General features: G+C 37.5%; 2 non-coding genes across 2 annotated transcripts; both read right to left on the bottom strand.

The window, feature by feature from the left end:
• Positions 1-7,110: 7,110 nt before the first annotated feature.
• On the bottom strand, positions 7,111-7,182 carry Trnaa-ugc (transfer RNA alanine (anticodon UGC)). Its single transcript has one exon. It is a non-coding gene; the product is annotated as a tRNA-Ala (tRNA).
• A 2,819-nt stretch (positions 7,183-10,001) lies between these two features.
• On the bottom strand, positions 10,002-10,073 carry Trnaa-ugc (transfer RNA alanine (anticodon UGC)). The gene has a single exon. It is a non-coding gene; the product is annotated as a tRNA-Ala (tRNA).
• Positions 10,074-10,618: the final 545 nt, after the last annotated feature.

Genomic DNA, 10,618 nt, shown 5'->3' with positions numbered 1-10,618 from the left:
AGCCTGTGCTTGAAGCAGGCATCAGCCGTTTAGTCAGTCTAGTAATCTGAGCTTGGGATGAGGAAAAACTGACGACAGATTCCAAGTGACGCGTAAAACCGTATTGCAGCAATTTGAGCTACTTGCTTGTATGCAAGTATATTAATGTGGAGAAGGTTAAAAGTTGGCATGTTTGAACTGTGTACTGTGATGAAGACATTCCATTATCAAAGTATACCAGTCTCTGATTAAAAATGTTCCGCCGTAAATCATGTTTGCGTGTCTCATTAGGAAAAGAAAAACAAACAAACAAACAAACAAACAAACAAACAAACAAACAAACAGACAAACAAACAAACGAACGAACGAACAAACATAGTCACTTTCGTATTCCGTATAGCGATTTTCCCTGGTTAGCAAATATCATTGGGATGAGTCTGTGAAAAATGCTTGGTTGGGATTTCGTTGAAAAATGCATGGTGCAATTACGTTATTATAGTGGTTTATAAATGTATAAGATTATAGTGTAATGATCAATTTGAGGTTTCCATGCTCTGAATTTGTTAAACAGTATTTTATTTTTATTTTTATACAATGTCAGAATTCCCGTAACCCTGTGCCTATCTATTCAGTTTGCCAAACGAACCACCGGAGAACCGTCAGATCGTCGTGCTAAAAAATGCTGGTGTTTTGTGACCGGTAACTTCGGGAGATTATACCTTCAAATAGAGGAAACTAGATTTTTCTTGCTCTTCCAGTCTCCATGAATATTGTTGCCATGGTAACGTTAAGAATCAGAGTCGCTGCGCTAAAATCGGCTCATACTGCTCTTGTGTTGAAAAGTACTTCATGGACCGCCCTTTTTCTTCCAATTATGGCCTATACTCTCCAAGGCGTCGACCTGTTTCCTCCAGTGATAAGGCGTGTACATCCTCCAATGTAGTATATTGTGACACAACAACCCTTCACCGGATTACGTCACTGATTGTCATCTCCAACACCAACGGCTGCATAAATGTTCGCAAAAGCGTTTCACTAAACTGAGACTATCATAGAATTCAATAATGTAATGGCCGATAAAACCGGAAGTAGGTGTAAAGGGCCAACATTTTGTGCCTAGGTAATTCTGAAGGTTAGACGGGCGGGCATTCATGTAGGCCTATCTCTTTTGTCACGGTCAAATCATATCCGTGATTCTAGGTCCAGTTTTACAGCAGATATTAAATTTTTCAGGCTTACATACCGATAACCCGTCTGCAATCGTAACTAGGAGAAGGAATGGCGCAGTGAAATTGGACCAAACATTTTTATTTCTTCCACTCGACAGTGATTACATTTAATGCATTTCTGGACGTCTAAGAATAATGTTTCATCTTGGTGTTTGTGCACACCTATAAGCTCTTTTCAGAGCTACAAAAGAAGTTATGTTAATGTATTTATGTTTATGTAATAATGTTATTTAAGTGAGACAATCAAACCGCAACCACGCCAATATTTCCAGAGACCATCTGATTCTGGATCACTTATATCACGTCCTTGCTAATGTTAATATGATGTTGATAATTATGTTAGATCAAGATGATATTCTGCGTCATGTATTTGAATGTAATGATGTCCAGGTCTTTCATCCTTCTTATACAAGTGTAACATGTAGTTACAGGTTTATTTGTATGTGTCAGAACACTTACTCCATCTGAACCCCATGGAAGACCAGCTTAGTGTAGCTGAATATGGGCTATCCAGCCATCTTCTCAGATGGAAAAATGAACAAACAGACAAACAAACAAACAAACGAACAAACTCCATTTCAGTTTGTTAGCCACACCGAGTCTCTTTATTAGGCGTTTTTACTGTCAGGTGGTTGCCGTATGCTGTTTTTAATCATTTTCCTTCCTGTTTCACCCCCGCGAGTCTCATGTGACGTAAAAAAAAAACCAACAACAACAACACTACAACAACATTTCGATGAATGTAACACTTTGCATGCTGAAGATATACGGCCTTTGGCTGCGTGAGACTCTGTTCGTGTTGCGTGCAGACGTGTTGCACATACTATTTTGATTCATAGGACTGTGAGTGGAAAAGTCTATACCTCGACCCAAACGATGACGTAAAAGGAGGCATCTACTTGGCTTAATACCTCTCCTTTAATGTATTTGCCCTTGCACTTCAGCGCTTTGATTCCAGTTATACACATACTAACTTCACAAATGTGTGCTTTTAGAGGGCATGCTATTCCCATGGAAGCTATACCGTGCTAAATACGATTTTTTCAACATCAAGACATCCAGCTGTTCCCCTTTGTGTTTGTCAGTATGCATCATGGTTTACAACAATGCAATGTATAATAGCACGCCCCCTGACGGAGATACCGAATTAGCTTCATCTCGTGTCATATCATGGGATGTGTATTTTCTCATGATATTATTAGACGTACGCTTGAAGGTCAGAATTATTCGACACTATTTCATGTCTTTCCAATCAGTAAAAAAAAAAAAAATGACAAATCTGTATAACACTCACAGTGAACCGCAGTCCACTTTGTTGACTGTAGTAAAAGTGTCTATGAAGGCAAAAGTCGTACAGCTACAATGCTTTATAATGTTCCACTGTGGAACAGTGGAAGTGTACATCCACAATGTGTGCCTTATTGTCTGAATATAGTGTGGTATACGACGTGATTGATAGCCTGCAAAGTGCTTATTGTGATTTGTATGCAACACCGTATATCTTTGGTTATAGAGAGAGAGAAAAAAAAAAGAAATAACTTTATTAAGAAATGAACAAGGCTACTTCCACGAATATCCAATACTTGAGATTTATTTCCGTTTTCGTGCGGTGCAAATATGGTGTCAAGTACACTTTTTAATATAGGTTTTTGTCGAGTATGCTTCCGATAATTAAAAACGGCGATATTTACTGTGTTGTATAATCACAGGAATTTATAAAACAGCGCTTGCTTTGTCCTGTGGAGGGGGGGGGGGGGGGGTAATCAACCACCTGAACGAAATCCATCCATTCGATTCGTTTTGTTTAGATTATTTTAATCAGTTTAAATCATATAAAATGGTTTATCAACATGATTTATTGAGGCGATTATGATAGAAATATGACATGCGATGCGAGTATGATATTTTGCTCTACGTAAATCAATTTTAGACAAACAAAACGGTGTTTGTAAAATAATTTAGTAACATAGCGTGGTATCGCGCCATTACCTACATTGCAATATTTTAAGTCATCATCATCTGTATTATAATTAAGATACCTGTATTTACTCCACGTAAATATATAGGAGGACAAAAAGAAAGTGAAAATTAGTGCTTCTGCAAAGCACTTCCACAGTGAGTGGTATTGCAACCAGTGTTTCTCCTTTGTAAGTGATGAAATTTCAGCTTCCATGGCAAATACATGTACTTGAATTAGATAGACATCTTCCCAAACTGTCCATTACAGCAGCTCATATTGAGTGTTTGCTTTTCTTCCATGCGTTCTGGTGCTATGCAATTCGGTAATGCTAAAGAGATGACAATAATAGCCTACATGTATAGTTTGGATTGAGATGGGGCTGCAGGTTTCCAACTTTGTGTGTGAGATAATGAAAAAAAACCTATTATGAAGTATGAAAGAGTATAAATTTCAGAAGCCATTTAAATTTTATTTGAACAAAATTGGTTTTGAAATAGCTGAGATATTCAGAATCAAAGAGTTTTTTTTTTTTGTTTTTTTTTTTTGTTTTTTTTATAAAAGGTGGGACTCACCTTTTGCTAAGACCACTTTGTTTGAATTTGTTTTTGGATATCTCAGCCAGTATCTCGCCAAAAGTTAAAAGCTGAATCCTCATCTCAACCAATAATCTACCCCCATCCCAAGCCAAGCCGTATATTATAACATTCTACGTCGCCGTTTTTACCATTGCATGTGAGTGTACATATTATGATATAAAATTATGTCCATTTTGCTGTTCGTGTGAGAAAAGCGTAATAATCACTAATGTGATTTTGTAATGTTCCTTTTTGATGTGTCTGATCACTTTAATGTGAAAAAATGTTCAAGTTTTTATATGTCATTTTTGTTTTGTTTTGTTTATTGGATATGGTGCTCTCCTAATCGAATCTTATGTATTGCTATTTAGCTGCAAACGGAAATAGTAATGCGTCCGCAAAGAGCTTCAGTTCTTTCACATGCCATCCGCTATATACAATATTTATCAGTTGTGACAGTGGAACAATAAAGCCAATGATAATTTATGAGATGCAACTCATTACGAAACAAACTGTGCGCACTTTCTTGTGAATATTATTTTGATGGTGTCACCTGTGTATTCAATAATTATGTTATGTCTGTTGACACTGGCAAGGGCTGGATATGTTGTTTTGAATGTGGATTTTAGATGGAAAATGTCAAATGTGAACAGGATAAGTGATGACAATAACACAATACAATGAGATAAATGTACACATTATAATAAACGATTACATGAGCAGAAACTGCGCTAAAGGCCCACCATGATGATACAAATTTAGTTCATCTGACATTACAGATATACACACCTATATACACACTGCACATGGATATTGAATTCCCAATGCAAACATTAAAGATTCATAGTTGTCATCACTGTGCTATGTGATTTGGTTTGATTATCAACGAAATCTTAATACAACCAAATTTTGATAAAACGAAATAAAATCTCCAGTCTCGGGGATTCCGTGTAAGTTGTAACGGGAGTATAAGTTGGGTCCAGCACATGTGGCTATAGGAATACATAATACATTGTAGGCCTATTATGACACCGCTGGATAGATGTGTATAAGTGATTCTTCCACATATTGATATTGATCTTAATTCATAAAAGTCAGCATGATAAGTAAAATATCATAAATTTCGATGTATCGTATTAATTTGATTCATCCAGGTATTATCATATCAACACGTAATTATATTTGTTCGACTGCATGGATTTACTTATGAAAATCAAGGGGGGGGGGGGGAGGTGGATTTCGACACAACCTTTAACCGACAGAAAGTGGGTGATCAAGAAAGTTACTCGAAGTCAGAACATTGCAGGGAGCACACATTACTCATCCACCCATCCCGGTGAATGCTTACCAGCCAGTCAGACCTGAAGAAGTGACTCGGACGAGGTACGAATCTGTGTACTCCTCGTGATTCTCACATCGTTTATTCCAGTCGAACAGATTTAGAGTAAAATATCCCGTTTGCGGCAGTTTAAGCATTGTTAAGGGTTTTTCCAACTTGTAAACAAATCAGGCAAATTATTTTCAACCATTTCATATATCATAGACAAGATTATTCATTAACGCAATTGTTTTCATGAAAGAAATTTACCATTGACCAACGCAGTTTTCATGATTTACCAGGGCAAAACCCGGCACAATTTTCGCCGATAAGGGCGATATGCGACGTAGTATTTCTGCTTGCGGCACGATGTATACAATCCCTATGCAATACGCGCGTAATCCGCGATCTTTAGCTGAACGCCTTCACAATGTCTCGCGAACATTGCGTAAACGCCAATTCCCATTGCGAAAGCACGTGAAAATAGCGTGCGCACATGCATTGGCCGCAAACAAGATCGCAATTCTGGCGGTGTTGTTGATGTCTTTCTCGTGTTTTTCTCATTTTTTTTTCGATGGTAACATCCACTTTCCGAAAAAAATGGCGGCCCACATTGGCTCGCGAAAATTCTATTTTACGTGAGGATATGTTTTCAAAATCCATGAACATCGAGAAAACGACAAAAAAATCAAGTTTCTTGGACCATTGCTTCTTAACTGTTATGTTAAGAAGTACCGAAAATTTCATTTTGGATGCGATATGTTGTCATTTAGGTGAGAAAATTTCACTTTCGTCAGAGATCGTGCCCATTTTATCGGTTGGTTTTTGTTGATTGCTAGTGTGTTAGTATATGTGTAGTGTGCATGTAACAGTGCAATGCTGTGTTTAGCTGTATATTACCGTGTATGTTGTACCTGCCGCGAACGGCTGCACGGCCGCTTACTGACGCAGTTACTCTAGTGACATATTGGTTTTAATTAGTTCCGGACACAAACATGATTTTTTTTTTTTAAATTTCAAATCTAGCGTTTCACATGATTTGGCTCAAAAAACAGAAACATTAGTCTTGACCGAAACATTCAAATTATTTGTGGCGACGACGTCATCACACACATCTTCCACTGACTGGCAGACAAATCCTAAAAAAAAAAAAAAGGAGAAAAAGCTTTTGCATAGAATAAAGGAGAACATAACTGGAATTTTTCTTTAAATTGTTGCAAAGTTGGGAGCAATAATATCGAACCATGAGGATTCATTTACTTATTTACGGTACTTATTTTTATTTCATTTATAATTTTTCTTTTTTTTTTTGGGGGGGGGGGAAGAGAGAGAGAAAGGAGTCGAATAAAGGAGCTAAATTATAGACCAGAATTCACTTTTATAACGCTTTGTATCAATATGCAAACCAACGTGGGGTGGGTGATGGTGTGACCACCTCATCCGAGTGATTTTACATATTGTGGTTGGGGCCTTCATCACGAGCCGTGATCACACTGGCAAAATTTCGCGAAGTTTATAAAGTTCGAGAAGTTTTTGTTTTCAAAGATTTTCCAGTGTGACCGGGACTTGCTATTACTTCCTGATAGCACGTGAAACCTCGAAATTATATAACTTTCTTATACTCTTAATGTGAAATCCATTTAACTTCTACCCTTCCGATGTATCAAAGACTTATCAACTACAGAATGATAATTTTAAAAAAGTAGCATCTCCCCATAATGAGAACGTACTATTCTTTTCTTGGTGAGGATTGGCCACAGATTGACATGTGGTCGAGGAAACTCGGGAGACGAAAAGAAATATACACTGTATTTGGGACTTGGAAATCTGTTATGCATGGGGAATTTTCTTGCGCCAGTAGCTATGTAAAACAGAGAACAAAAGTTTGTTGTATATAAGCCTATCTGATATCTCAAATGTCATATTAACCGGTTTTCCTTGAAAGTACAAAAGTACAATTTCCTTGCGGAGTTAAATGAGTCTAGACATCCTCAAAATATGACACCATGTAATTAGAAATGGGGAAAAAATAAGACAAAAAGAACCCTGTGGAGGTATCGGGGATCGAACCCGAGGCCTCTCGCATGCAAAGCGAGCGCTCTACCACTGAGCTATACCCCCTGATGCTGTGCGTGGGAGATGCATTTAATTCCATATTAGACGAAAGGGGGGGGGGGGGGGGGGGGGGCGGTGAGATTGTGCTCTGTGCACTGTGAACACTTCATGCGCATTGTGCAGTATAGATAAACCAATAAATGACTACACACACACACACACACACAAACACACATAATATATATATATATATATATATATATATATATATATATATATATATGTATATATATATATATATGTTTTTTGTTTAATCATGACTTCATTCAAGTTCAAGTAAGTGTGAGAATAAAAAATATACAAAAGAACCAGGTCCACCGTTTCATTCAAAACGAATGGCAGGTTTAGACACGTACATGGGGATACAAAACAACAATATTAGAGTTTACATTATTGCAACCCATATCACACATAGAATATCAGATATTACCGGTGATCAATCAATACAAACAATCAATACATAATACTATTTCTGTGTTACAATAACAGCAGTGATGTAGTTATCATCCGCAGTATTAATACAATAATCCGCATTAAAACATAATATAATAAATTATACAAATACACATATAGGCCTATATATATGCATATACATACATATACACACACATACATATATACAAAAAAAAAACCCACATAAACCTTATTGTCATCATCATCTCATCAAATCTTCACCAACGTTAATCTTTATTTGGCTCTGTGCCCCATACCCCCTACCACATATTATAATTATCAGAACCCATCTTATTTACAACTATAAATCTTTTTCAACCTAAAACCAAAAACTATAAACAAACATTTCTACATTTTTTTTTCAATTACCCATTCACCCATAATATTACAGTGCATCAATACTAATCTCATCTCAACTTTCCAAACATATCATTTAACCTCAAATTCCTTTCCTTTCCCAACAAAAAACAAAACATAAAAAAAATGCGAAATCCAAACCAGCCGCAGCGGCAGAATAAACTTTCACCCGCTATCCCCATCTCATACCTGCGGCTACCCTCCTCCTCCCCCCCCCCCCCCCCCCCCCCCCCTCCCGGGAAAAAAAGAATCTACAGCCAATACCACATATAAACCGTAAATATCTGCACCTGTATATTATACAAACAATAAATATCTATATCAATAATTATAACATACCTCAAACAATATTCTACAATTGTATCACATACATAACACATGATTACAAACATGTGTCTTACAGACCGGCAAACATATTCCTGTACTTCCACGTCGGCTTCATAGTGGGTGTGAATATTGCATAACTATTAAGTCATGGATCTAGGTGCCGTACCTCCCCCCAAGCTCTCTCTTTCCTGGCATAAAATATTGAAAAAGAGGAGAGTATGGCGAGTTTAGAGAGTGTCTGGAAAAATTCGTTTGGACGAATCTTTGAACCTGTTGTTCTCAGAATTCGCTTTAAACGGCTTTTGTTCCCCCGGTCTATTAGGCCCCTTTCCCCGACTTCTATCGCGTGGAATGACACTGAGTAGCCCTTATCCTGGATGTCCCGCACAATTGAATTATACTTTTCTACTTTTCTTTGATGTGCATCCTTGAGGTTCATTTCAAAGGGAACAGTTAGTTCAACAATCGTGATATCTTGTTCTTCCTTAAGGATAACTAAATCTGGGCGCAAACTTGTAGTGAGAATATGGGGAGGTATGGTGCCCCCGGCGATTGAGTGCCCCTCTAAGTCAGTGTAAATCGTCCCGTTGGACAGATTTTCAAGAAATGTTTTATATATATACCTCAGCAGGTTGTTATGACGCCACTCGTATCTATCTAGAAAAACTGGGCAGTTTGAAAGTATATGATGCAAAGTGCCAGTGGTGCCCAGGCAGAAGACACATTTATCACTGAGGCGTTTACCCCAGGTGTGCAAGTTTGTGTAGGAGGGCAGAGAATCTATACACGCATTGATAATGAAACTGAGAACTCTTTTGGGGAGGTTATACGTGATCGATTTCCATGTTAGATTCTCATTTTCCAGTAACAGTAATGATGTGAATTTCCCCTGCACTAAGAGTGGCGCTACTCGATCAGTCCAGTATTTCACTGTATCCTCCTCTATTACCTGCTTAACCATTTTCTTTACTGCGTTCCATGAGCTTGTCTGCAACTAAATTTTCCACTTTACCATGAGTTACGTTACAATTCACAACAGTGGACTGTTTACGTGCCCAATTTGACTCTCTTTCAATGGCGGAGTCAATCGCTTGGTTAACGACACTATCAGCTTTGACTCTCGATCTGGTGAAAGCTAGAGATTGAGACTGGCGGTAGATGTCAGATAGGCTGGGGATGTTGAGACCATGGGGTAAGTGAACAATGGCGATGTTAGCACCACGAGCGGGAACACCTAATCATTTTTTCAGATATTTGTCGGTCATTACATCGAGTTTATATATATATATATATATATATATATATATATATATATGTATATATATATATATATATATATATATATATATATATATATATATATATAAGTATAATTATATACATATATGCATATCATCCAACTACACAAATATATTTCAGAGCAATAAAGAAATTTCTGTTCGTGTTGAGAAAAGTACAGCAATGAATGAAAGACAACTAAAGTACCTTTTACTGACATTACAAAGACCTTGAGTATTTAGTGAACCGATGTATCAACAAAACGCAAAGTTTAAATGTTCATCAGGACTTTATATTCAACCTCCGAAGGGCTTTACCAAAACCAAAATAAAGTCGGAAGGGGTGCAATGACAATGTTATTTTAACACCATGTGATTAGGAAGGGGGAAAAATATTACAAAAGAACCCTGTGGAGGTATCGGGGATCGAACCCGAGGCCTCTCGCATGCAAAGCGAGCGCTCTACCACTGAGCTATACCCCCTTGATGCTACATGTCGGAGATGCGTTTCATTTCATATTAGACGGGGGGGGGGGGGGGGGGGGAGGGGTGCACTGTGAACACTTCATTCGTATTGTGCAGTATACATTAATAAATAAATGTATCATCCAACATACACAAATATATTTGAGAACAATAGGCGTTTTCACATCAGCCCCATAAAAATTCAAGCTCGAGATATTCTTTAATTTCCCAAGTCAGAAAATAGCGCGCTATTTCGAAACATCGGGCTGATGTGAAAACGCCTGATGAGGAAATTTTTGTTCGTGTTGAGAAAAGTATGTACATTGTACGTAGTATTATTAAATAGGAGCCTGCATATCATTATATCACAGCAATGTATGGAAGACAACCCAAGTGCCTCTTAATCCTTGACATCACAAAGACCTTGACAATTTGAACCGATATATCAACAAAATGCAAAGTTGAAATGTTCAGAAGGACATCTATTCATTTTTAACCTCCGAAGGGTTTAACAAAACCAAAATAAAGTCGGAAGGGGTGCAATGACGCGTATGGTTATTTGA

The sequence above is a fragment of the Diadema antillarum genome, unplaced genomic scaffold, assembly GCF_040938485.1.
Source record: "Diadema antillarum isolate AM-2024a unplaced genomic scaffold, OU_Dant_1.0 seq00000170_RagTag, whole genome shotgun sequence".
NCBI lineage: Eukaryota > Metazoa > Echinodermata > Echinoidea > Diadematoida > Diadematidae > Diadema > Diadema antillarum.
This window is presented reverse-complemented; position numbering and strand designations above follow the sequence as displayed.